The sequence below is a fragment of the Triturus cristatus genome, chromosome 12, assembly GCF_964204655.1.
Source record: "Triturus cristatus chromosome 12, aTriCri1.1, whole genome shotgun sequence".
In the NCBI taxonomy this organism is placed as follows: domain Eukaryota; kingdom Metazoa; phylum Chordata; class Amphibia; order Caudata; family Salamandridae; genus Triturus; species Triturus cristatus.
Genome location: NC_140595.1, coordinates 659,566,837 through 659,594,814, shown reverse-complemented (window position 1 = coordinate 659,594,814; position 27,978 = coordinate 659,566,837). Strand labels below are relative to the sequence as shown.

The 27,978-nt window shown below is 40.9% G+C and overlaps 12 non-coding genes across 12 annotated transcripts; 5 read left to right on the top strand and 7 right to left on the bottom strand.

The window, feature by feature from the left end:
- The first annotated feature begins 285 nt into the window (after nucleotides 1-285).
- TRNAI-UAU (transfer RNA isoleucine (anticodon UAU)) lies at nucleotides 286-380 on the top strand. The gene is made up of 2 exons: nucleotides 286-323; nucleotides 345-380. It is a non-coding gene; the product is annotated as a tRNA-Ile (tRNA).
- A 1,821-nt stretch (nucleotides 381-2,201) lies between these two features.
- On the bottom strand, nucleotides 2,202-2,283 carry TRNAS-GCU (transfer RNA serine (anticodon GCU)). The gene has a single exon. It is a non-coding gene; the product is annotated as a tRNA-Ser (tRNA).
- Nucleotides 2,284-2,695: 412 nt separating this feature from the next.
- On the top strand, nucleotides 2,696-2,790 carry TRNAI-UAU (transfer RNA isoleucine (anticodon UAU)). Its single transcript has 2 exons — nucleotides 2,696-2,733; nucleotides 2,755-2,790. It is a non-coding gene; the product is annotated as a tRNA-Ile (tRNA).
- A 1,835-nt stretch (nucleotides 2,791-4,625) lies between these two features.
- Nucleotides 4,626-4,707, bottom strand: TRNAS-GCU (transfer RNA serine (anticodon GCU)). Its single transcript has one exon. It is a non-coding gene; the product is annotated as a tRNA-Ser (tRNA).
- Nucleotides 4,708-7,049: 2,342 nt separating this feature from the next.
- Nucleotides 7,050-7,131, bottom strand: TRNAS-GCU (transfer RNA serine (anticodon GCU)). The gene has a single exon. It is a non-coding gene; the product is annotated as a tRNA-Ser (tRNA).
- Nucleotides 7,132-7,542: 411 nt separating this feature from the next.
- TRNAI-UAU (transfer RNA isoleucine (anticodon UAU)) lies at nucleotides 7,543-7,637 on the top strand. The gene is made up of 2 exons: nucleotides 7,543-7,580; nucleotides 7,602-7,637. It is a non-coding gene; the product is annotated as a tRNA-Ile (tRNA).
- Nucleotides 7,638-11,855: 4,218 nt separating this feature from the next.
- TRNAS-GCU (transfer RNA serine (anticodon GCU)) lies at nucleotides 11,856-11,937 on the bottom strand. The gene has a single exon. It is a non-coding gene; the product is annotated as a tRNA-Ser (tRNA).
- Nucleotides 11,938-12,348: 411 nt separating this feature from the next.
- TRNAI-UAU (transfer RNA isoleucine (anticodon UAU)) lies at nucleotides 12,349-12,443 on the top strand. Its single transcript has 2 exons — nucleotides 12,349-12,386; nucleotides 12,408-12,443. It is a non-coding gene; the product is annotated as a tRNA-Ile (tRNA).
- A 1,835-nt stretch (nucleotides 12,444-14,278) lies between these two features.
- TRNAS-GCU (transfer RNA serine (anticodon GCU)) lies at nucleotides 14,279-14,360 on the bottom strand. Its single transcript has one exon. It is a non-coding gene; the product is annotated as a tRNA-Ser (tRNA).
- A 411-nt stretch (nucleotides 14,361-14,771) lies between these two features.
- Nucleotides 14,772-14,866, top strand: TRNAI-UAU (transfer RNA isoleucine (anticodon UAU)). Its single transcript has 2 exons — nucleotides 14,772-14,809; nucleotides 14,831-14,866. It is a non-coding gene; the product is annotated as a tRNA-Ile (tRNA).
- A 6,637-nt stretch (nucleotides 14,867-21,503) lies between these two features.
- On the bottom strand, nucleotides 21,504-21,585 carry TRNAS-GCU (transfer RNA serine (anticodon GCU)). Its single transcript has one exon. It is a non-coding gene; the product is annotated as a tRNA-Ser (tRNA).
- A 4,748-nt stretch (nucleotides 21,586-26,333) lies between these two features.
- On the bottom strand, nucleotides 26,334-26,415 carry TRNAS-GCU (transfer RNA serine (anticodon GCU)). The gene has a single exon. It is a non-coding gene; the product is annotated as a tRNA-Ser (tRNA).
- Nucleotides 26,416-27,978: the final 1,563 nt, after the last annotated feature.

The following is a 27,978-nucleotide window of genomic DNA, read 5'->3' as shown; positions in this document are numbered from 1 at the left end:
TACATTTCATTTTTGGGAAATTCTTACTATGTGCTAATTACAAATATTCATAAGATTCCCCTAGACTTTGTCAGAACTGTCAAGATATAATTCTATGGGGTTTTGAATAGACAGAGCATATGTTATAGGACAATTATAGAATCTATTCCGTTTGGACTGTATTTTTAATAGTCATGATAACATGCTAGCATGTGAGTCGATCTTGCACAGTGAATGATGGAGCAGTGTCTGTCATCTACTTGGTCAGCTGCAGATGGCTCACCTGGGGAGATGTGAAAAGAGAGAGCTCCAGTGGCGCAATCGGTTAGCGCGCGGTACTTATACAGCAGTACTTGCACTGAGCCGTGCCGAGGTTGTGAGTTCGAGCCTCACCTGGAGCAGCCGTGTTGTTTTTCATAAACCATTTCACAAAAAGTAAAGTTTAAACTCAGATTATGGACGGCCCTTGCTAGAGAGTCTTTACTTCTTATAGGATCTACGTGTCCTACTCCTCTGGGTGCCAAATATCACATATCCTCCGCGATGCTCAGTTTAAACATTCCATGATGTGCCATCTTGCATTTCATGCAAACACCACATCAGTGCATTTAAAAATACATTTGTAGAATAATAAATATGATGAAAACAGTGTTCTCACATGATAACCATAAACTGAAGAGCTGCAAAAAATGCTGTATCAGCTACTTACAATAAAAGGTGACTCGAAAAAACTAGCAAATGAAGAGCATCATCATATTAAAGGTTCTATTCACCATCTTGAGTTGCACCATAGCAGCTTATGGTGCTTTTCTGCTCAGAGTGTGCCTCCAATCCCACATTCATTTTTAATTTCTTTGCAGTTTAAAAAACAACAATTACTGCTCGAAGTTCACTTTTCAAAACCATTCAACCTATTAAATGTATTTCTCTAACCTATGAATGTGGTCCATGTTCACTTTTCCTCATCTTCATCTCGATACTCCTTTCCCAGAAACCAGGTTCACTTCTTCATTCAACCCACCCATCCAAAGTCACCAAATCTTTGAAGCAAGTCTGCCTATTCTCCCTTTCTCTCTATGTACAAGATACCTTGTATCATTTGAATGGACAGCAGGAGAGAAGGATATTTATGGTGAGTGGGGGTGGGGTTTTGAGGAGTAACCTCATTTGCCTAAGAGCCGGGGTATCTGGGAAAAAAAGTATTTTATGGGGGAAGACTTTCACATCTCCTTGGTGAAATTTGTAGGGCCTTATAACATCCTTTCTGTGGATGCAGATTCAGTCGGAACAGAGGTCCTAGTCCTTGCTCTGCCTTTCAAAGGAACTGTAAATATGCATGGCTTACTTGGCTTTGCCCGGCAGGGTGAGAATGGCGTTTGTCAGGCGTTCGTCAGGCGATCGGAAGGGGTGAGGCAATAATTTATAATTCAATGATCTTCATGATATTTTCTTGATAATATGAAAGCAGGAAAGGGAAGCTTAGCAATAAGCAATCCTAAAGCAAGGTGTGACTCCAGGGAAGAATGACTTGAAAACAACATACAGAAAGACTCATGTAAAAAGGCCCTGATGAGGCTTGAACTCATGACCCCTGGTTTACAAGACCAGTGCTCTGCCACTGAGCTACAAGGCCAGTCTGCACGCAGGATGTAAATTGCAACATGTATTCTTACTGAGGTATGAATATATCTATGATTTTGAGACTCTGTATGGAAACGTAGTTGCATATGAATGTCCACGTGCGCGCACACATTGAAGACCATGCTTAAGGCACTTTTTTTGGAAGTATGAAAAACTACATTTTCATATGAGAAAATAAGAGTTTTCGCATTCAAGACCATACCGATAGCTCTAGTTAGTATGTCTGCAATCAGTGACATATAGAGAACCCACTTATTAGAAGTGATCTGTCTCTGTGGGGCAGACATATGTTAACAGTCATTCATTTGAGACGGCCTAAACTTTAGAAGTAAGAGCTGCTTTCTTATCAATCTATTTATCCAAACTGGTTAATAAGCCAGGAGTGAGTGAAAGGCAATCCTCTGGAAACTCCATGAAAGATCTAATTTCTATTACGCACAAAATACTTCACTTTATTTGACATATTTGTTAAAATGGAACAGTCAGATGATCCCATCTAGCGGATCCTGGCTCTGTCTTGAAAGAGAGTGTAATTATACTACAAGAAATGCTGGCCATCAAAAGAGACTCTGATGGCTTTCCGACGAAGGTGGGATTCGAACCCACGCGTGCAGAGCACAATGGATTAGCAGTCCATCGCCTTAACCACTCGGCCACCTCGTCTGCCCTACAGCCCCATCTGAAACCTTGCTTCACAAAAGGTACTGAAGTGTCAATATACTGTACCTAAAAAAGAAAAAAACAGCTGAGGCAAGATCTCACATTCCACGTCTTCCCCCAATCAGGGACCTACATTTCATTTTTGGGAAATTCTTACTATGTGCTAATTACAAATATTCATAAGATTCCCCTAGACTTTGTCAGAACTGTCAAGATATAATTCTATGGGGTTTTGAATAGACAGAGCATATGTTATAGGACAATTATAGAATCTATTCCGTTTGGACTGTATTTTTAATAGTCATGATAACATGCTAGCATGTGAGTCGATCTTGCACAGTGAATGATGGAGCAGTGTCTGTCATCTACTTGGTCAGCTGTAGATGGCTCACCTGGGGAGATGTGAAAAGAGAGAGCTCCAGTGGCGCAATCGGTTAGCGCGCGGTACTTATACAGCAGTACTTGCACTGAGCCATGCCGATGTTGTGAGTTCGAGCCTCACCTGGAGCAGCCGTGTTGTTTTTCATAAACCATTTCACAAAAAGTAAAGTTTAAACTCAGAGTATGGACGGCCCTTGCTAGAGAGTCTTTACTTCTTATAGGATCTACGTGTCCTACTCCTCTGGGTGCCAAATATCACATATCCTCCGCGATGCTCAGTTTAAACATTCCATGATGTGCCATCTTGCATTTCATGCAAACACCACATCAGTGCATTTAAAAATACATTTGTAGAATAATAAATATGATGAAAACAGTGTTCTCACATGATAACCATAAACTGAAGAGCTGCAAAAAATGCTGTATCAGCTACTTACAATAAAAGGTGACTCGAAAAAACTAGCAAAAGAAGAGCATCATCATATTAAAGGTTCTATTCACCATCTTGAGTTACACCATAGCAGCTTATGGTGCTTTTCTGCTCAGAGTGTGCCTCCAATCCCACATTCATTTTTAATTTCTTTGCAGTTTAAAAAACAACAATTACTGCTCGAAGTTCACTTTTCAAAACCATTCAACCTATTAAATGTATTTCTCTAACCTATGAATGTGGTCCATGTTCACTTTTCCTCATCTTCATCTCGATACTCCTTTCCCAGAAACCAGGTTCACTTCTTCATTCAACCCACCCATCCAAAGTCACCAAATCTTTGAAGCAAGTCTGCCTATTCTCCCTTTCTCTCTATGTACAAGATACCTTGTATCATTTGAATGGACAGCAGGAGAGAAGGATATTTATGGTGAGTGGGGGTGGGGTTTTGAGGAGTAACCTCATTTGCCTAAGAGCCGGGGTATCTGGGAAAAAAAGTATTTTATGGGGGAAGACTTTCACATCTCCTTGGTGAAATTTGTAGGGCCTTATAACATCCTTTCTGTGGATGCAGATTCAGTCGGAACAGAGGTCCTAGTCCTTGCTCTGCCTTTCAAAGGAACTGTAAATATGCATGGCTTATTTGGCTTTGCCCGGCAGGGCTTGCCCGGCAGGGTGAGAATGGCGTTTGTCAGGCGTTCGTCAGGCGATCGGAAGGGGTGAGGCAATAATTTATAATTCAATGATCTTCATGATATTTTCTTGATAATATGAAAGCAGGAAAGGGAAGCTTGGCAATAAGCAATCCTAAAGCAAGGTGTGACTCCAGGGAAGAATGACTTGAAAACAACATACAGAAAGACTCATGTAAAAAGGCCCTGATGAGGCTTGAACTCATGACCCCTGGTTTACAAGACAAGTGCTCTGCCACTGAGCTACAAGGCCAGTCTGCACGCAGGATGTAAATTGCAACATGTATTCTTACTCAGGTATGAATATATCTATGATTTTGAGACTCTGTATGGAAACGTAGTTGCATATGAATGTCCACGTGCGCGCACACATTGAAGACCATGCTTAAGGCACTTTTTTTGGAAGTATGAAAAACTACATTTTCATATGAGAAAATAAGAGTTTTCGCATTCAAGACCATACCGATAGCTCTAGTTAGTATGTCTGCAATCAGTGACATATAGAGAACCCACTTATTAGAAGTGATCTGTCTCTGTGGGGCAGACATATGTTAACAGTCATTCATTTGAGACGGCCTAAACTTTAGGAGTAAGAGCTGCTTTCTTATCAATCTATTTATCCAAACTGGTTAATAAGCCAGGAGTGAGTGAAAGGCAATCCTCTGGAAACTCCATGAAAGATCTAATTTCTATTACGCACAAAATACTTCACTTTATTTGACATATTTGTTAAAATGGAACAGTCAGATGATCCCATCTAGCGGATCCTGGCTCTGTCTTGAAAGAGAGTGTAATTATACTACAAGAAATGCTGGCCATCAAAAGAGACTCTGATGGCTTTCCGACGAAGGTGGGATTCGAACCCACGCGTGCAGAGCACAATGGATTAGCAGTCCATCGCCTTAACCACTCGGCCACCTCGTCTGCCCTACAGCCCCATCTGAAACCTTGCTTCACAAAAGGTACTGAAGTGTCAATATACTGTACCTAAAAAAGAAAAAAACAGCTGAGGCAAGATCTCACATTCCACGTCTTCCCCCAATCAGGGACCTACATTTCATTTTTGGGAAATTCTTACTATGTGCTAATTACAAATATTCATAAGATTCCCCTAGACTTTGTCAGAACTGTCAAGATATAATTCTATGGGGTTTTGAATAGACAGAGCATATGTTATAGGACAATTATAGAATCTATTCCGTTTGGACTGTATTTTTAATAGTCATGATAACATGCTAGCATGTGAGTCGATCTTGCACAGTGAATGATGGAGCAGTGTCTGTCATCTACTTGGTCAGCTGTAGATGGCTCACCTGGGGAGATGTGACAAGAGAGAGCTCCAGTGGCGCAATAGGTTAGCGCGCGGTACTTATACAGCAGTACTTGCACTGAGCCATGCCGATGTTGTGAGTTCGAGCCTCACCTGGAGCAGCCGTGTTGTTTTTCATAAACCATTTCACAAAAAGTAAAGTTTAAACTCAGAGTATGGACGGCCCTTGCTAGAGAGTCTTTACTTCTTATAGGATCTACGTGTCCTACTCCTCTGGGTGCCAAATATCACATATCCTCCGCGATGCTCAGTTTAAACATTCCATGATGTGCCATCTTGCATTTCATGCAAACACCACATCAGTGCATTTAAAAATACATTTGTAGAATAATAAATATGATGAAAACAGTGTTCTCACATGATAACCATAAACTGAAGAGCTGCAAAAAATGCTGTATCAGCTACTTACAATAAAAGGTGACTCGAAAAAACTAGCAAAAGAAGAGCATCATCATATTAAAGGTTCTATTCACCATCTTGAGTTGCACCATAGCAGCTTATGGTGCTTTTCTGCTCAGAGTGTGCCTCCAATCCCACATTCATTTTTAATTTCTTTGCAGTTTAAAAAACAACAATTACTGCTCGAAGTTCACTTTTCAAAACCATTCAACCTATTAAATGTATTTCTCTAACCTATGAATGTGGTCCATGTTCACTTTTCCTCATCTTCATCTCGATACTCCTTTCCCAGAAACCAGGTTCACTTCTTCATTCAACCCACCCATCCAAAGTCACCAAATCTTTGAAGCAAGTCTGCCTATTCTCCCTTTCTCTCTATGTACAAGATACCTTGTATCATTTGAATGGACAGCAGGAGAGAAGGATATTTATGGTGAGTGGGGGTGGGGTTTTGAGGAGTAACCTCATTTGCCTAAGAGCCGGGGTATCTGGGAAAAAAAGTATTTTATGGGGGAAGACTTTCACATCTCCTTGGTGAAATTTGTAGGGCCTTATAACATCCTTTCTGTGGATGCAGATTCAGTCGGAACAGAGGTCCTAGTCCTTGCTCTGCCTTTCAAAGGAACTGTAAATATGCATGGCTTATTTGGCTTTGCCCGGCAGGGCTTGCCCGGCAGGGTGAGAATGGCGTTTGTCAGGCGTTCGTCAGGCGATCGGAAGGGGTGAGGCAATAATTTATAATTCAATGATCTTCATGATATTTTCTTGATAATATGAAAGCAGGAAAGGGAAGCTTGGCAATAAGCAATCCTAAAGCAAGGTGTGACTCCAGGGAAGAATGACTTGAAAATAACATACAGAAAGACTCATGTAAAAAGGCCCTGATGAGGCTTGAACTCATGACCCCTGGTTTACAAGACCAGTGCTCTGCCACTGAGCTACAAGGCCAGTCTGCACGCAGGATGTAAATTGCAACATGTATTCTTACTGAGGTATGAATATATCTATGATTTTGAGACTCTGTATGGAAACGTAGTTGCATATGAATGTCCATGTGCGCGCACACATTGAAGACCATGCTTAAGGCACTTTTTTTGGAAGTATGAAAAACTACATTTTCATATGAGAAAATAAGAGTTTTCTCATTCAAGACCATACCGATAGCTCTAGTTAGTATGTCTGCAATCAGTGACATATAGAGAACCCACTTATTAGAAGTGATCTGTCTCTGTGGGGCAGACATATGTTAACAGTCATTCATTTGAGACGGCCTAAACTTTAGGAGTAAGAGCTGCTTTCTTATCAATCTATTTATCCAAACTGTTTAATAAGCCAGGAGTGAGTGAAAGGCAATCCTCTGGAAACTCCATGAAAGATCTAATTTCTATTACGCACAAAATACTTCACTTTATTTGACATATTTGTTAAAATGGAACAGTCAGATGATCCCATCTAGCGGATCCTGGCTCTGTCTTGAAAGAGAGTGTAATTATACTACAAGAAATGCTGGCCATCAAAAGAGACTCTGATGGCTTTCCGACGAAGGTGGGATTCGAACCCACGCGTGCAGAGCACAATGGATTAGCAGTCCATCGCCTTAACCACTCGGCCACCTCGTCTGCCCTACAGCCCCATCTGAAACCTTGCTTCACAAAAGGTACTGAAGTGTCAATATACTGTACCTAAAAAAGAAAAAAACAGCTGAGGCAAGATCTCACATTCCACGTCTTCCCCCATCAGGGACCTACATTTCATTTTTGGGAAATTCTTACTATGTGCTAATTACAAATATTCATAAGATTCCCCTAGACTTTGTCAGAACTGTCAAGATATAATTCTATGGGGTTTTGAATAGACAGAGCATATGTTATAGGACAATTATAGAATCTATTCCGTTTGGACTGTATTTTTAATAGTCATGATAACATGCTAGCATGTGAGTCGATCTTGCACAGTGAATGATGGAGCAGTGTCTGTCATCTACTTGGTCAGCTGTAGATGGCTCACCTGGGGAGATGTGAAAAGAGAGAGCTCCAGTTGCGCAATCGGTTAGCGCGCGGTACTTATACAGCAGTACTTGCACTGAGCCATGCCGAGGTTGTGAGTTCGAGCCTCACCTGGAGCAGCCGTGTTGTTTTTCATAAACCATTTCACAAAAAGTAAAGTTTAAACTCAGAGTATGGACGGCCCTTGCTAGAGAGTCTTTACTTCTTATAGGATCTACGTGTCCTACTCCTCTGGGTGCCAAATATCACATATCCTCCGCGATGCTCAGTTTAAACATTCCATGATGTGCCATCTTGCATTTCATGCAAACACCACATCAGTGCATTTAAAAATACATTTGTAGAATAATAAATATGATGAAAACAGTGTTCTCACATGATAACCATAAACTGAAGAGCTGCAAAAAATGCTGTATCAGCTACTTACAATAAAAGGTGACTCGAAAAAACTAGCAAAAGAAGAGCATCATCATATTAAAGGTTCTATTCACCATCTTGAGTTGCACCATAGCAGCTTATGGGGCTTTTCTGCTCAGAGTGTGCCTCCAATCCCACATTCATTTTTAATTTCTTTGCAGTTTAAAAAACAACAATTACTGCTCGAAGTTCACTTTTCAAAACCATTCAACCTATTAAATGTATTTCTCTAACCTATGAATGTGGTCCATGTTCACTTTTCCTCATCTTCATCTCGATACTCCTTTCCCAGAAACCAGGTTCACTTCTTCATTCAACCCACCCATCCAAAGTCACCAAATCTTTGAAGCAAGTCTGCCTATTCTCCCTTTCTCTCTATGTACAAGATACCTTGTATCATTTGAATGGACAGAAGGAGAGAAGGATATTTATGGTGAGTGGGGGTGGGGTTTTGAGGAGTAACCTCATTTGCCTAAGAGCCGGGGTATCTGGGAAAAAAAGTATTTTATGGGGGAAGACTTTCACATCTCCTTGGTGAAATTTGTAGGGCCTTATAACATCCTTTCTGTGGATGCAGATTCAGTCGGAACAGAGGTCCTAGTCCTTGCTCTGCCTTTCAAAGGAACTGTAAATATGCATGGCTTATTTGGCTTTGCCCGGCAGGGTGAGAATGGCGTTTGTCAGGCGTTCGTCAGGCGATCGGAAGGGGTGAGGCAATAATTTATAATTCAATGATCTTCATGATATTTTCTTGATAATATGAAAGCAGGAAAGGGAAGCTTGGCAATAAGCAATCCTAAAGCAAGGTGTGACTCCAGGGAAGAATGACTTGAAAACAACATACAGAAAGACTCATGTAAAAAGGCCCTGATGAGGCTTGAACTCATGACCCCTGGTTTACAAGACCAGTGCTTTGCCACTGAGCTACAAGGCCAGTCTGCACGCAGGATGTAAATTGCAACATGTATTCTTACTGAGGTATGAATATATCTATGATTTGGGACTCTGTATGGAAACGTAGTTGCATATGAATGTCCACGTGCGCGCACACATTGAAGACCATGCTTAAGGCACTTTTTTTGGAAGTATGAAAAACTACATTTTCATATGAGAAAATAAGAGTTTTCGCATTCAAGACCATACCGATAGCTCTAGTTAGTATGTCTGCATCAGTGACATATAGAGAACCCACTTATTAGAAGTGATCTGTCTCTGTGGGGCAGACATATGTTAACAGTCATTCATTTGAGAATGCCTAAACTTTAGGAGTAAGAGCTGCTTTCTTATCAATCTATTTATCCAAACTGGTTAATAAGCCAGGAGTGAGTGAAAGGCAATCCTCTGGAAACTCCATGAAAGATCTAATTTCTATTACGCACAAAATACTTCACTTTATTTGACATATTTGTTAAAATGGAACAGTCAGATGATCCCATCTAGCGGATCCTGGCTCTGTCTTGAAAGAGAGTGTAATTATACTACAAGAAATGCTGGCCATCAAAAGAGACTCTGATGGCTTTTCGATGAAGGTGGGATTCGAACCCACGCGTGCAGAGCACAATGGATTAGCAGTCCATCGCCTTAACCACTCGGCCACCTCGTCTGCCCTACAGCCCCATCTGAAACCTTGCTTCACAAAAGGTACTGAAGTGTCAATATACTGTACCTAAAAAAGAAAAAAACAGCTGAGGCAAGATCTCACATTCCACGTCTTCCCCCAATCAGGGACCTACATTTCATTTTTGGTAAATTCTTACTATGTGCTAATTACAAATATTCATAAGATTCCCCTAGACTTTGTCAGAACTGTCAAGATATAATTCTATGGGGTTTTGAATTGACAGAGCATATGTTATAGGACAATTATAGAATCTATTCCGTTTGGACTGTATTTTTAATAGTCATGATAACATGCTAGCATGTGAGTCGATCTTGCACAGTGAATGATGGAGCAGTGTCTGTCATCTACTTGGTCAGCTGTAGATGGCTCACCTGGGGAGATGTGAAAAGAGAGAGCTCCAGTGGCTCAATCGGTTAGCGCGCGGTTCTTATACAGCAGTACTTGCACTGAGCCATGCCGAGGTTGTGAGTTCGAGCCTCACCTGGAGCAGCCGTGTTGTTTTTCATAAACCATTTCACAAAAAGTAAAGTTTAAACTCAGAGTATGGACGGCCCTTGCTAGAGAGTCTTTACTTCTTATAGGATCTACGTGTCCTACTCCTCTGGGTGCCAAATATCACATATCCTCCGCGATGCTCAGTTTAAACATTCCATGATGTGCCATCTTGCATTTCATGCAAACACCACATCAGTGCATTTAAAAATACATTTGTAGAATAATAAATATGATGAAAACAGTGTTCTCACATGATAACCATAAACTGAAGAGCTGCAAAAAATGCTGTATCAGCTACTTACAATAAAAGGTGACTCGGAAAAACTAGCAAAAGAAGAGCATCATCATATTAAAGGTTCTATTCACCATCTTGAGTTGCACCATAGCAGCTTATGGTGCTTTTCTGCTCAGAGTGTGCCTCCAATCCCACATTCATTTTTAATTTCTTTGCAGTTTAAAAAACAACAGTTACTGCTCGAAGTTCACTTTTCAAAACCATTCAACCTATTAAATGTATTTCTCTAACCTATGAATGTGGTCCATGTTCACTTTTCCTCATCTTCATCTCGATACTCCTTTCCCAGAAACCAGGTTCACTTCTTCATTCAACCCACCCATCCAAAGTCACCAAATCTTTGAAGCAAGTCTGCCTATTCTCCCTTTCTCTCTATGTACAAGATACCTTGTATCATTTGAATGGACAGCAGGAGAGAAGGATATTTATGGTGAGTGGGGGTGGGGTTTTGAGGAGTAACCTCATTTGCCTAAGAGCCGGGGTATCTGGGAAAAAAAGTATTTTATGGGGGAAGACTTTCACATCTCCTTGGTGAAATTTGTAGGGCCTTATAACATCCTTTCTGTGGATGCAGATTCAGTCGGAACAGAGGTCCTAGTCCTCGCTCTGCCTTTCAAAGGAACTGTAAATATGCATGGCTTATTTGGCTTTGCCCGGCAGGGTGAGAATGGCGTTTGTCAGGCGATCGGAAGGGGTGAGGCAATAATTTATAATTCAATGATCTTCATGATATTTTCTTGATAATATGAAAGCAGGAAAGGGAAGCTTGGCAATAAGCAATCCTAAAGCAAGGTGTGACTCCAGGGAAGAATGACTTGAAAACAACATACAGAAAGACTCATGTAAAAAGGCCCTGATGAGGCTTGAACTCATGACCCCTGGTTTACAAGACCAGTGCTCTGCCACTGAGCTACAAGGCCAGTCTGCACGCAGGATGTAAATTGCAACATGTATTCTTACTGAGGTATGAATATATCTATGATTTTGAGACTCTGTATGGAAACGTAGTTGCATATGAATGTCCACGTGCGCGCACACATTGAAGACCATGCTTAAGGCACTTTTTTTGGAAGTATGAAAAACTACATTTTCATATGAGAAAATAAGAGTTTTCGCATTCAAGACCATACCGATAGCTCTAGTTAGTATGTCTGCAATCAGTGACATATAGAGAACCCACTTATTAGAAGTGATCTGTCTCTGTGGGGCAGACATATGTTAACAGTCATTCATTTGAGACGGCCTAAACTTTAGGAGTAAGAGCTGCTTTCTTATCAATCTATTTATCCAAACTGGTTAATAAGCCAGGAGTGAGTGAAAGGCAATCCTCTGGAAACTCCATGAAAGATCTAATTTCTATTACGCACAAAATACTTCACTTTATTTGACATATTTGTTAAAATGGAACAGTCAGATGATCCCATCTAGCGGATCCTGGCTCTGTCTTGAAAGAGAGTGTAATTATACTACAAGAAATGCTGGCCATCAAAAGAGACTCTGATGGCTTTCCGACGAAGGTGGGATTCGAACCCACGCGTGCAGAGCACAATGGATTAGCAGTCCATCGCCTTAACCACTCGGCCACCTCGTCTGCCCTACAGCCCCATCTGAAACCTTGCTTCACAAAAGGTACTGAAGTGTCAATATACTGTACCTAAAAAAGAAAAAAACAGCTGAGGCAAGATCTCACATTCCACGTCTTCCCCCATCAGGGACCTACATTTCATTTTTGGGAAATTCTTACTATGTGCTAATTACAAATATTCATAAGATTCCCCTAGACTTTGTCAGAACTGTCAAGATATAATTCTATGGGGTTTTGAATAGACAGAGCATATGTTATAGGACAATTATAGAATCTATTCCGTTTGGACTGTATTTTTAATAGTCATGATAACATGCTAGCATGTGAGTCGATCTTGCACAGTGAATGATGGAGCAGTGTCTGTCATCTACTTGGTCAGCTGTAGATGGCTCACCTGGGGAGATGTGAAAAGAGAGAGCTCCAGTGGCGCAATCGGTTAGCGCGCGGTACTTATACAGCAGTACTTGCACTGAGCCATGCCGAGGTTGTGAGTTCGAGCCTCACCTGGAGCAGCCGTGTTGTTTTTCATAAACCATTTCACAAAAAGTAAAGTTTAAACTCAGAGTATGGACGGCCCTTGCTAGAGAGTCTTTACTTCTTATAGGATCTACGTGTCCTACTCCTCTGGGTGCCAAATATCACATATCCTCCGCGATGCTCAGTTTAAACATTCCATGATGTGCCATCTTGCATTTCATGCAAACACCACATCAGTGCATTTAAAAATACATTTGTAGAATAATAAATATGATGAAAACAGTGTTCTCACATGATAACCATAAACTGAAGAGCTGCAAAAAATGCTGTATCAGATACTTACAATAAAAGGTGACTCGAAAAAACTAGCAAAAGAAGAGCATCATCATATTAAAGGTTCTATTCACCATCTTGAGTTGCACCATAGCAGCTTATGGTGCTTTTCTGCTCAGAGTGTGCCTCCAATCCCACATTCATTTTTAATTTCTTTGCAGTTTAAAAAACAACAATTACTGCTCGAAGTTCACTTTTCAAAACCATTCAACCTATTAAATGTATTTCTCTAACCTATGAATGTGGTCCATGTTCACTTTTCCTCATCTTCATCTCGATACTCCTTTCCCAGAAACCAGGTTCACTTCTTCATTCAACCCACCCATCCAAAGTCACCAAATCTTTGAAGCAAGTCTGCCTATTCTCCCTTTCTCTCTATGTACAAGATACCTTGTATCATTTGAATGGACAGCAGGAGAGAAGGATATTTATGGTGAGTGGGGGTGGGGTTTTGAGGAGTAACCTCATTTGCCTAAGAGCCGGGGTATCTGGGAAAAAAAGTATTTTATGGGGGAAGACTTTCACATCTCCTTGGTGAAATTTGTAGGGCCTTATAACATCCTTTCTGTGGATGCAGATTCAGTCGGAACAGAGGTCCTAGTCCTCGCTCTGCCTTTCAAAGGAACTGTAAATATGCATGGCTTATTTGGCTTTGCCCGGCAGGGCTTGCCCGCCAGGGTGAGAATGGCGTTTGTCAGGCGTTCGTCAGGCGATCGGAAGGGGTGAGGCAATAATTTATAATTCAATGATCTTCATGATATTTTCTTGATAATATGAAAGCAGGAAAGGGAAGCTTGGCAATAAGCAATCCTAAAGCAAGGTGTGACTCCAGGGAAGAATGACTTGAAAACAACATACAGAAAGACTCATGTAAAAAGGCCCTGATGAGGCTTGAACTCATGACCCCTGGTTTACAAGACCAGTGCTCTGCCACTGAGCTACAAGGCCAGTCTGCATGCAGGATGTAAATTGCAACATGTATTCTTACTGAGGTATGAATATATCTATGATTTTGAGACTCTGTATGGAAACGTAGTTGCATATGAATGTCCACGTGCGCGCACACATTGAAGACCATGCTTAAGGCACTTTTTTTGGAAGTATGAAAAACTACATTTTCATATGAGAAAATAAGAGTTTTCGCATTCAAGACCATACCGATAGCTCTAGTTAGTATGTCTGCAATCAGTGACATATAGAGAACCCACTTATTAGAAGTGATCTGTCTCTGTGGGGCAGACATATGTTAACAGTCATTCATTTGAGACGGCCTAAACTTTAGGAGTAAGAGCTGCTTTCTTATCAATCTATTTATCCAAACTGGTTAATAAGCCAGGAGTGAGTGAAAGGCAATCCTCTGGAAACTCCATGAAAGATCTAATTTCTATTACGCACAAAATACTTCACTTTATTTGACATATTTGTTAAAATGGAACAGTCAGATGATCCCATCTAGCGGATCCTGGCTCTGTCTTGAAAGAGAGTGTAATTATACTACAAGAAATGCTGGCCATCAAAAGAGACTCTGATGGCTTTCCGACGAAGGTGGGATTCGAACCCACGCGTGCAGAGCACAATGGATTAGCAGTCCATCGCCTTAACCACTCGGCCACCTCGTCTGCCCTACAGCCCCATCTGAAACCTTGCTTCACAAAAGGTACTGAAGTGTCAATATACTGTACCTAAAAAAGAAAAAAACAGCTGAGGCAAGATCTCACATTCCACGTCTTCCCCCATCAGGGACCTACATTTCATTTTTGGGAAATTCTTACTATGTGCTAATTACAAATATTCATAAGATTCCCCTAGACTTTGTCAGAACTGTCAAGATATAATTCTATGGGGTTTTGAATAGACAGAGCATATGTTATAGGACAATTATAGAATCTATTCCGTTTGGACTGTATTTTTAATAGTCATGATAACATGCTAGCATGTGAGTCGATCTTGCACAGTGAATGATGGAGCAGTGTCTGTCATCTACTTGGTCAGCTGTAGATGGCTCACCTGGGGAGATGTGAAAAGAGAGAGCTCCAGTGGCGCAATCGGTTAGCGCGCGGTACTTATACAGCAGTACTTGCACTGAGCCATGCCGAGGTTGTGAGTTCGAGCCTCACCTGGAGCAGCCGTGTTGTTTTTCATAAACCATTTCACAAAAAGTAAAGTTTAAACTCAGAGTATGGACGGCCCTTGCTAGAGAGTCTTTACTTCTTATAGGATCTACGTGTCCTACTCCTCTGGGTGCCAAATATAACATATCCTCCGCGATGCTCAGTTTAAACATTCCATGATGTGCCATCTTGCATTTCATGCAAACACCACATCAGTGCATTTAAAAATACATTTGTAGAATAATAAATATGATGAAAACAGTGTTCTCACATGATAACCATAAACTGAAGAGCTGCAAAAAATGCTGTATCAGCTACTTACAATAAAAGGTGACTCGAAAAAACTAGCAAAAGAAGAGCATCATCATATTAAAGGTTCTATTCACCATCTTGAGTTGCACCATAGCAGCTTATGGTGCTTTTCTGCTCAGAGTGTGCCTCCAATCCCACATTCATTTTTAATTTCTTTGCAGTTTAAAAAACAACAATTACTGCTCGAAGTTCACTTTTCAAAACCATTCAACCTATTAAATGTATTTCTCTAACCTATGAATGTGGTCCATGTTCACTTTTCCTCATCTTCATCTCGATACTCCTTTCCCAGAAACCAGGTTCACTTCTTCATTCAACCCACCCATCCAAAGTCACCAAATCTTTGAAGCAAGTCTGCCTATTCTCCCTTTCTCTCTATGTACAAGATACCTTGTATCATTTGAATGGACAGAAGGAGAGAAGGATATTTATGGTGAGTGGGGGTGGGGTTTTGAGGAGTAACCTCATTTGCCTAAGAGCCGGGGTATCTGGGAAAAAAAGTATTTTATGGGGGAAGACTTTCACATCTCCTTGGTGAAATTTGTAGGGCCTTATAACATCCTTTCTGTGGATGCAGATTCAGTCGGAACAGAGGTCCTAGTCCTTGCTCTGCCTTTCAAAGGAACTGTAAATATGCATGGCTTATTTGGCTTTGCCCGGCAGGGTGAGAATGGCGTTTGTCAGGCGTTCGTCAGGCGATCGGAAGGGGTGAGGCAATAATTTATAATTCAATGATCTTCATGATATTTTCTTGATAATATGAAAGCAGGAAAGGGAAGCTTGGCAATAAGCAATCCTAAAGCAAGGTGTGACTCCAGGGAAGAATGACTTGAAAACAACATACAGAAAGACTCATGTAAAAAGGCCCTGATGAGGCTTGAACTCATGACCCCTGGTTTACAAGACCAGTGCTTTGCCACTGAGCTACAAGGCCAGTCTGCACGCAGGATGTAAATTGCAACATGTATTCTTACTGAGGTATGAATATATCTATGATTTTGAGACTCTGTATGGAAACGTAGTTGCATATGAATGTCCACGTGCGCGCACACATTGAAGACCATGCTTAAGGCACTTTTTTTGGAAGTATGAAAAACTACATTTTCATATGAGAAAATAAGAGTTTTCGCATTCAAGACCATACCGATAGCTCTAGTTAGTATGTCTGCAATCAGTGACATATAGAGAACCCACTTATTAGAAGTGATCTGTCTCTGTGGGGCAGACATATGTTAACAGTCATTCATTTGAGAATGCCTAAACTTTAGGAGTAAGAGCTGCTTTCTTATCAATCTATTTATCCAAACTGGTTAATAAGCCAGGAGTGAGTGAAAGGCAATCCTCTGGAAACTCCATGAAAGATCTAATTTCTATTACGCACAAAATACTTCACTTTATTTGACATATTTGTTAAAATGGAACAGTCAGATGATCCCATCTAGCGGATCCTGGCTCTGTCTTGAAAGAGAGTGTAATTATACTACAAGAAATGCTGGCCATCAAAAGAGACTCTGATGGCTTTCCGATGAAGGTGGGATTCGAACCCACGCGTGCAGAGCACAATGGATTAGCAGTCCATCGCCTTAACCACTCGGCCACCTCGTCTGCCCTACAGCCCCATCTGAAACCTTGCTTCACAAAAGGTACTGAAGTGTCAATATACTGTACCTAAAAAAGAAAAAAACAGCTGAGGCAAGATCTCACATTCCACGTCTTCCCCCAATCAGGGACCTACATTTCATTTTTGGTAAATTCTTACTATGTGCTAATTACAAATATTCATAAGATTCCCCTAGACTTTGTCAGAACTGTCAAGATATAATTCTATGGGGTTTTGAATTGACAGAGCATATGTTATAGGACAATTATAGAATCTATTCCGTTTGGACTGTATTTTTAATAGTCATGATAACATGCTAGCATGTGAGTCGATCTTGCACAGTGAATGATGGAGCAGTGTCTGTCATCTACTTGGTCAGCTGTAGATGGCTCACCTGGGGAGATGTGAAAAGAGAGAGCTCCAGTGGCTCAATCGGTTAGCGTGCGGTTCTTATACAGCAGTACTTGCACTGAGCCATGCCGAGGTTGTGAGTTCAAGCCTCACCTGGAGCAGCCGTGTTGTTTTTCATAAACCATTTCACAAAAAGTAAAGTTTAAACTCAGAGTATGGACGGCCCTTGCTAGAGAGTCTTTACTTCTTATAGGATCTACGTGTCCTACTCCTCTGGGTGCCAAATATCACATATCCTCCGCGATGCTCAGTTTAAACATTCCATGATGTGCCATCTTGCATTTCATGCAAACACCACATCAGTGCATTTAAAAATACATTTGTAGAATAATAAATATGATGAAAACAGTGTTCTCACATGATAACCATAAACTGAAGAGCTGCAAAAAATGCTGTATCAGCTACTTACAATAAAAGGTGACTCGAAAAAACTAGCAAAAGAAGAGCATCATCATATTAAAGGTTCTATTCACCATCTTGAGTTGCACCATAGCAGCTTATGGTGCTTTTCTGCTCAGAGTGTGCCTCCAATCCCACATTCATTTTTAATTTCTTTGCAGTTTAAAAAACAACAATTACTGCTCGAAGTTCACTTTTCAAAACCATTCAACCTATTAAATGTATTTCTCTAACCTATGAATGTGGTCCATGTTCACTTTTCCTCATCTTCATCTCGATACTCCTTTCCCAGAAACCAGGTTCACTTCTTCATTCAACCCACCCATCCAAAGTCACCAAATCTTTGAAGCAAGTCTGCCTATTCTCCCTTTCTCTCTATGTACAAGATACCTTGTATCATTTGAATGGACAGCAGGAGAGAAGGATATTTATGGTGAGTGGGGGTGGGGTTTTGAGGAGTAACCTCATTTGCCTAAGAGCCGGGGTATCTGGGAAAAAAAGTATTTTATGGGGGAAGACTTTCACATCTCCTTGGTGAAATTTGTAGGGCCTTATAACATCCTTTCTGTGGATGCAGATTCAGTCGGAACAGAGGTCCTAGTCCTTGCTCTGCCTTTCAAAGGAACTGTAAATATGCATGGCTTATTTGGCTTTGCCCGGCAGGGTGAGAATGGCGTTTGTCAGGCGTTCGTCAGGCGATCGGAAGGGGTGAGGCAATAATTTATAATTCAATGATCTTCATGATATTTTCTTGATAATATGAAAGCAGGAAAGGGAAGCTTGGCAATAAGCAATCCTAAAGCAAGGTGTGACTCCAGGGAAGAATGACTTGAAAACAACATACAGAAAGACTCATGTAAAAAGGCCCTGTTGAGGCTTGAACTCATGACCCCTGGTTTACAAGACCAGTGCTTTGCCACTGAGCTACAAGGCCAGTCTGCACGCAGGATGTAAATTGCAACATGTATTCTTACTGAGGTATGAATATATCTATGATTTTGAGACTCTGTATGGAAACGTAGTTGCATATGAATGTCCACGTGCGCGCACACATTGAAGACCATGCTTAAGGCACTTTTTTTGGAAGTATGAAAAACTACATTTTCATATGAGAAAATAAGAGTTTTCGCATTCAAGACCATACCGATAGCTCTAGTTAGTATGTCTGCAATCAGTGAAATATAGAGAACCCACTTATTAGAAGTGATCTGTCTCTGTGGGGCAGACATATGTTAACAGTCATTCATTTGAGAATGCCTAAACTTTAGGAGTAAGAGCTGCTTTCTTATCAATCTATTTATCCAAACTGGTTAATAAGCCAGGAGTGAGTGAAAGGCAATCCTCTGGAAACTCCATGAAAGATCTAATTTCTATTACGCACAAAATACTTCACTTTGACATATTTGTTAAAATGGAACAGTCAGATGATCCCATCTAGCGGATCCTGGCTCTGTCTTGAAAGAGAGTGTAATTATACTACAAGAAATGCTGGCCATCAAAAGAGACTCTGATGGCTTTCCGATGAAGGTGGGATTCGAACCCACGCGTGCAGAGCACAATGGATTAGCAGTCCATCGCCTTAACCACTCGGCCACCTCGTCTGCCCTACAGCCCCATCTGAAACCTTGCTTCACAAAAGGTACTGAAGTGTCAATATACTGTACCTAAAAAAGAAAAAAACAGCTGAGGCAAGATCTCACATTCCACGTCTTCCCCCAATCAGGGACCTACATTTCATTTTTGGTAAATTCTTACTATGTGCTAATTACAAATATTCATAAGATTCCCCTAGACTTTGTCAGAACTGTCAAGATATAATTCTATGGGGTTTTGAATTGACAGAGCATATGTTATAGGACAATTATAGAATCTATTCCGTTTGGACTGTATTTTTAATAGTCATGATAACATGCTAGCATGTGAGTCGATCTTGCACAGTGAATGATGGAGCAGTGTCTGTCATCTACTTGGTCAGCTGTAGATGGCTCACCTGGGGAGATGTGAAAAGAGAGAGCTCCAGTGGCTCAATCGGTTAGCGTGCGGTTCTTATACAGCAGTACTTGCACTGAGCCATGCCGAGGTTGTGAGTTCGAGCCTCACCTGGAGCAGCCGTGTTGTTTTTCATAAACCATTTCACAAAAAGTAAAGCTTAAACTCAGAGTATGGACGGCCCTTGCTAGAGAGTCTTTACTTCTTATAGGATCTACGTGTCCTACTCCTCTGGGTGCCAAATATCACATATCCTCCGCGATGCTCAGTTTAAACATTCCATGATGTGCCATCTTGCATTTCATGCAAACACCACATCAGTGCATTTAAAAATACATTTGTAGAATAATAAATATGATGAAAACAGTGTTCTCACATGATAACCATAAACTGAAGAGCTGCAAAAAATGCTGTATCAGCTACTTACAATAAAAGGTGACTCGAAAAAACTAGCAAAAGAAGAGCATCATCATATTAAAGGTTCTATTCACCATCTTGAGTTGCACCATAGCAGCTTATGGTGCTTTTCTGCTCAGAGTGTGCCTCCAATCCCACATTCATTTTTAATTTCTTTGCAGTTTAAAAAACAACAATTACTGCTCGAAGTTCACTTTTCAAAACCATTCAACCTATTAAATGTATTTCTCTAACCTATGAATGTGGTCCATGTTCACTTTTCCTCATCTTCATCTCGATACTCCTTTCCCAGAAACCAGGTTCACTTCTTCATTCAACCCACCCATCCAAAGTCACCAAATCTTTGAAGCAAGTCTGCCTATTCTCCCTTTCTCTCTATGTACAAGATACCTTGTATCATTTGAATGGACAGCAGGAGAGAAGGATATTTATGGTGAGTGGGGGTGGGGTTTTGAGGAGTAACCTCATTTGCCTAAGAGCCGGGGTATCTGGGAAAAAAAGTATTTTATGGGGGAAGACTTTCACATCTCCTTGGTGAAATTTGTAGGGCCTTATAACATCCTTTCTGTGGATGCAGATTCAGTCGGAACAGAGGTCCTAGTCCTTGCTCTGCCTTTCAAAGGAACTGTAAATATGCATGGCTTATTTGGCTTTGCCCGGCAGGGTGAGAATGGCGTTTGTCAGGCGTTCGTCAGGCGATCGGAAGGGGTGAGGCAATAATTTATAATTCAATGATCTTCATGATATTTTCTTGATAATATGAAAGCAGGAAAGGGAAGCTTGGCAATAAGCAATCCTAAAGCAAGGTGTGACTCCAGGGAAGAATGACTTGAAAACAACATACAGAAAGACTCATGTAAAAAGGCCCTGATGAGGCTTGAACTCATGACCCCTGGTTTACAAGACCAGTGCTTTGCCACTGAGCTACAAGGCCAGTCTGCACGCAGGATGTAAATTGCAACATGTATTCTTACTGAGGTATGAATATATCTATGATTTTGAGACTCTGTATGGAAACATAGTTGCATATGAATGTCCACGTGCGCGCACACATTGAAGACCATGCTTAAGGCACTTTTTTTGGAAGTATGAAAAACTACATTTTCATATGAGAAAATAAGAGTTTTCGCATTCAAGACCATACCGATAGCTCTAGTTAGTATGTCTGCAATCAGTGACATATAGAGAACCCACTTATTAGAAGTGATCTGTCTCTGTGGGGCAGACATATGTTAACAGTCATTCATTTGAGACGGCCTAAACTTTAGGAGTAAGAGCTGCTTTCTTATCAATCTATTTATCCAAACTGGTTAATAAGCCAGGAGTGAGTGAAAGGCAATCCTCTGGAAACTCCATGAAAGATCTAATTTCTATTACGCACAAAATACTTCACTTTATTTGACATATTTGTTAAAATGGAACAGTCAGATGATCCCATCTAGCGGATCCTGGCTCTGTCTTGAAAGAGAGTGTAATTATACTACAAGAAATGCTGGCCATCAAAAGAGACTCTGATGGCTTTCCGACGAAGGTGGGATTCGAACCCACGCGTGCAGAGCACAATGGATTAGCAGTCCATCGCCTTAACCACTCGGCCACCTCGTCTGCCCTACAGCCCCATCTGAAACCTTGCTTCACAAAAGGTACTGAAGTGTGAATATACTGTACCTAAAAAAGAAAAAAACAGCTGAGGCAAGATCTCACATTCCACGTCTTCCCCCAATCAGGGACCTACATTTCATTTTTGGGAAATTCTTACTATGTGCTAATTACAAATATTCATAAGATTCCCCTAGACTTTGTCAGAACTGTCAAGATATAATTCTATGGGGTTTTGAATAGACAGAGCATATGTTATAGGACAATTATAGAATCTATTCCGTTTGGACTGTATTTTTAATAGTCATGATAACATGCTAGCATGTGAGTCGATCTTGCACAGTGAATGATGGAGCAGTGTCTGTCATCTACTTGGTCAGCTGTAGATGGCTCACCTGGGGAGATGTGAAAAGAGAGAACTCCAGTGGCGCAAACGGTTAGCGCGCGGTACTGATACAGCAGTACTTGCACTGAGCCATGCCGAGGTTGTGAGTTCGAGCCTCACCTGTAGCAGCCGTGTTGATTTTCATAAACCATTTCACAAAAAGTAAAGTTTAAACTCAGAGTATGGACGGCCCTTGCTAGAGAGTCTTTACTTCTTATAGGATCTACGTGTCCTACTCCTCTGGGTGCCAAATAGCACATATCCTCCGCGATGCTCAGTTTAAACATTCCATGATGTGCCATCTTGCATTTCATGCAAACACCACATCAGTGCATTTAAAAATACATTTGTAGAATAATAAATATGATGAAAACAGTGTTCTCACATGATAACCATAAACTGAAGAGCTGCAAAAAATGCTGTATCAGCTACTTACAATAAAAGGTGACTCGAAAAAACTAGCAAAAGAAGAGCATCATCATATTAAAGGTTCTATTCACCATCTTGAGTTGCACCATAGCAGCTTATGGTGCTTTTCTGCTCAGAGTGTGCCTCCAATCCCACATTCATTTTTAATTTCTTTGCAGTTTAAAAAACAACAATTACTGCTCGAAGTTCACTTTTCAAAACCATTCAACCTATTAAATGTATTTCTCTAACCTATGAATGTGGTCCATGTTCACTTTTCCTCATCTTCATCTCGATACTCCTTTCCCAGAAACCAGGTTCACATCTTCATTCAACCCACCCATCCAAGGTCACCAAATCTTTGAAGCAAGTCTGCCTATTCTCCCTTTCTCTCTATGTACAAGATACCTTGTATCATTTGAATGGACAGCAGGAGAGAAGGATATTTATGGTGAGTGGGGGTGGGGTTTTGAGGAGTAACCTCATTTGCCTAAGAGCCGGGGTATCTGGGAAAAAAAGTATTTTATGGGGGAAGACTTTCACATCTCCTTGGTGAAATTTGTAGGGCCTTATAACATCCTTTCTGTGGATGCAGATTCAGTCGGAACAGAGGTCCTAGTCCTCGCTCTGCCTTTCAAAGGAACTGTAAATATGCATGGCTTATTTGGCTTTGCCCGGCAGGGCTTGCCCGCCAGGGTGAGAATGGCGTTTGTCAGGCGTTTGTCAGGCGATCGGAAGGGGTGAGGCAATAATTTATAATTCAATGATCTTCATGATATTTTCTTGATAATATGAAAGCAGGAAAGGGAAGCTTGGCAATAAGCAATCCTAAAGCAAGGTGTGACTCCAGGGAAGAATGACTTGAAAACAACATACAGAAAGACTCATGTAAAAAGGCCCTGATGAGGCTTGAACTCATGACCACTGGTTTACAAGACCAGTGCGCTGCCACTGAGCTACAAGGCCAGTCTGCACGCAGGATGTAAATTGCAACATGTATTCTTACTGAGGTATGAATATATCCATGATTTTGAGACTCTGTATGGAAACGTAGTTGCATATGAATGTCCACGTGCGCGCACACATTGAAGACCATGCTTAAGGCACTTTTTTTGGAAGTATGAAAAACTACATTTTCATATGAGAAAATAAGAGTTTTCGCATTCAAGACCATACCGATAGCTCTAGTTAGTATGTCTGCAATCAGTGAAATATAGAGAACCCACTTATTAGAAGTGATCTGTCTCTGTGGGGCAGACATATGTTAACAGTCATTCATTTGAGAATGCCTAAACTTTAGGAGTAAGAGCTGCTTTCTTATCAATCTATTTATCCAAACTGGTTAATAAGCCAGGAGTGAGTGAAAGGCAATCCTCTGGAAACTCCATGAAAGATCTAATTTCTATTACGCACAAAATACTTCACTTTGACATATTTGTTAAAATGGAACAGTCAGATGATCCCATCTAGCGGATCCTGGCTCTGTCTTGAAAGAGAGTGTAATTATACTACAAGAAATGCTGGCCATCAAAAGAGACTCTGATGGCTTTCCGATGAAGGTGGGATTCGAACCCACGCGTGCAGAGCACAATGGATTAGCAGTCCATCGCCTTAACCACTCGGCCACCTCGTCTGCCCTACAGCCCCATCTGAAACCTTGCTTCACAAAAGGTACTGAAGTGTCAATATACTGTACCTAAAAAAGAAAAAAACAGCTGAGGCAAGATCTCACATTCCACGTCTTCCCCCAATCAGGGACCTACATTTCATTTTTGGTAAATTCTTACTATGTGCTAATTACAAATATTCATAAGATTCCCCTAGACTTTGTCAGAACTGTCAAGATATAATTCTATGGGGTTTTGAATTGACAGAGCATATGTTATAGGACAATTATAGAATCTATTCCGTTTGGACTGTATTTTTAATAGTCATGATAACATGCTAGCATGTGAGTCGATCTTGCACAGTGAATGATGGAGCAGTGTCTGTCATCTACTTGGTCAGCTGTAGATGGCTCACCTGGGGAGATGTGAAAAGAGAGAGCTCCAGTGGCTCAATCGGTTAGCGTGCGGTTCTTATACAGCAGTACTTGCACTGAGCCATGCCGAGGTTGTGAGTTCGAGCCTCACCTGGAGCAGCCGTGTTGTTTTTCATAAACCATTTCACAAAAAGTAAAGCTTAAACTCAGAGTATGGACGGCCCTTGCTAGAGAGTCTTTACTTCTTATAGGATCTACGTGTCCTACTCCTCTGGGTGCCAAATATCACATATCCTCCGCGATGCTCAGTTTAAACATTCCATGATGTGCCATCTTGCATTTCATGCAAACACCACATCAGTGCATTTAAAAATACATTTGTAGAATAATAAATATGATGAAAACAGTGTTCTCACATGATAACCATAAACTGAAGAGCTGCAAAAAATGCTGTATCAGCTACTTACAATAAAAGGTGACTCGAAAAAACTAGCAAAAGAAGAGCATCATCATATTAAAGGTTCTATTCACCATCTTGAGTTGCACCATAGCAGCTTATGGTGCTTTTCTGCTCAGAGTGTGCCTCCAATCCCACATTCATTTTTAATTTCTTTGCAGTTTAAAAAACAACAATTACTGCTCGAAGTTCACTTTTCAAAACCATTCAACCTATTAAATGTATTTCTCTAACCTATGAATGTGGTCCATGTTCACTTTTCCTCATCTTCATCTCGATACTCCTTTCCCAGAAACCAGGTTCACTTCTTCATTCAACCCACCCATCCAAAGTCACCAAATCTTTGAAGCAAGTCTGCCTATTCTCCCTTTCTCTCTATGTACAAGATACCTTGTATCATTTGAATGGACAGCAGGAGAGAAGGATATTTATGGTGAGTGGGGGTGGGGTTTTGAGGAGTAACCTCATTTGCCTAAGAGCCGGGGTATCTGGGAAAAAAAGTATTTTATGGGGGAAGACTTTCACATCTCCTTGGTGAAATTTGTAGGGCCTTATAACATCCTTTCTGTGGATGCAGATTCAGTCGGAACAGAGGTCCTAGTCCTTGCTCTGCCTTTCAAAGGAACTGTAAATATGCATGGCTTATTTGGCTTTGCCCGGCAGGGTGAGAATGGCGTTTGTCAGGCGTTCGTCAGGCGATCGGAAGGGGTGAGGCAATAATTTATAATTCAATGATCTTCATGATATTTTCTTGATAATATGAAAGCAGGAAAGGGAAGCTTGGCAATAAGCAATCCTAAAGCAAGGTGTGACTCCAGGGAAGAATGACTTGAAAACAACATACAGAAAGACTCATGTAAAAAGGCCCTGATGAGGCTTGAACTCATGACCCCTGGTTTACAAGACCAGTGCTTTGCCACTGAGCTACAAGGCCAGTCTGCACGCAGGATGTAAATTGCAACATGTATTCTTACTGAGGTATGAATATATCTATGATTTTGAGACTCTGTATGGAAACATAGTTGCATATGAATGTCCACGTGCGCGCACACATTGAAGACCATGCTTAAGGCACTTTTTTTGGAAGTATGAAAAACTACATTTTCATATGAGAAAATAAGAGTTTTCGCATTCAAGACCATACCGATAGCTCTAGTTAGTATGTCTGCAATCAGTGACATATAGAGAACCCACTTATTAGAAGTGATCTGTCTCTGTGGGGCAGACATATGTTAACAGTCATTCATTTGAGACGGCCTAAACTTTAGGAGTAAGAGCTGCTTTCTTATCAATCTATTTATCCAAACTGGTTAATAAGCCAGGAGTGAGTGAAAGGCAATCCTCTGGAAACTCCATGAAAGATCTAATTTCTATTACGCACAAAATACTTCACTTTATTTGACATATTTGTTAAAATGGAACAGTCAGATGATCCCATCTAGCGGATCCTGGCTCTGTCTTGAAAGAGAGTGTAATTATACTACAAGAAATGCTGGCCATCAAAAGAGACTCTGATGGCTTTCCGACGAAGGTGGGATTCGAACCCACGCGTGCAGAGCACAATGGATTAGCAGTCCATCGCCTTAACCACTCGGCCACCTCGTCTGCCCTACAGCCCCATCTGAAACCTTGCTTCACAAAAGGTACTGAAGTGTGAATATACTGTACCTAAAAAAGAAAAAAACAGCTGAGGCAAGATCTCACATTCCACGTCTTCCCCCAATCAGGGACCTACATTTCATTTTTGGGAAATTCTTACTATGTGCTAATTACAAATATTCATAAGATTCCCCTAGACTTTGTCAGAACTGTCAAGATATAATTCTATGGGGTTTTGAATAGACAGAGCATATGTTATAGGACAATTATAGAATCTATTCCGTTTGGACTGTATTTTTAATAGTCATGATAACATGCTAGCATGTGAGTCGATCTTGCACAGTGAATGATGGAGCAGTGTCTGTCATCTACTTGGTCAGCTGTAGATGGCTCACCTGGGGAGATGTGAAAAGAGAGAACTCCAGTGGCGCAAACGGTTAGCGCGCGGTACTGATACAGCAGTACTTGCACTGAGCCATGCCGAGGTTGTGAGTTCGAGCCTCACCTGTAGCAGCCGTGTTGATTTTCATAAACCATTTCACAAAAAGTAAAGTTTAAACTCAGAGTATGGACGGCCCTTGCTAGAGAGTCTTTACTTCTTATAGGATCTACGTGTCCTACTCCTCTGGGTGCCAAATAGCACATATCCTCCGCGATGCTCAGTTTAAACATTCCATGATGTGCCATCTTGCATTTCATGCAAACACCACATCAGTGCATTTAAAAATACATTTGTAGAATAATAAATATGATGAAAACAGTGTTCTCACATGATAACCATAAACTGAAGAGCTGCAAAAAATGCTGTATCAGCTACTTACAATAAAAGGTGACTCGAAAAAACTAGCAAAAGAAGAGCATCATCATATTAAAGGTTCTATTCACCATCTTGAGTTGCACCATAGCAGCTTATGGTGCTTTTCTGCTCAGAGTGTGCCTCCAATCCCACATTCATTTTTAATTTCTTTGCAGTTTAAAAAACAACAATTACTGCTCGAAGTTCACTTTTCAAAACCATTCAACCTATTAAATGTATTTCTCTAACCTATGAATGTGGTCCATGTTCACTTTTCCTCATCTTCATCTCGATACTCCTTTCCCAGAAACCAGGTTCACTTCTTCATTCAACCCACCCATCCAAAGTCACCAAATCTTTGAAGCAAGTCTGCCTATTCTCCCTTTCTCTCTATGTACAAGATACCTTGTATCATTTGAATGGACAGCAGGAGAGAAGGATATTTATGGTGAGTGGGGGTGGGGTTTTGAGGAGTAACCTCATTTGCCTAAGAGCCGGGGTATCTGGGAAAAAAAGTATTTTATGGGGGAAGACTTTCACATCTCCTTGGTGAAATTTGTAGGGCCTTATAACATCCTTTCTGTGGATGCAGATTCAGTCGGAACAGAGGTCCTAGTCCTCGCTCTGCCTTTCAAAGGAACTGTAAATATGCATGGCTTATTTGGCTTTGCCCGGCAGGGCTTGCCCGCCAGGGTGAGAATGGCGTTTGTCAGGCGTTTGTCAGGCGATCGGAAGGGGTGAGGCAATAATTTATAATTCAATGATCTTCATGA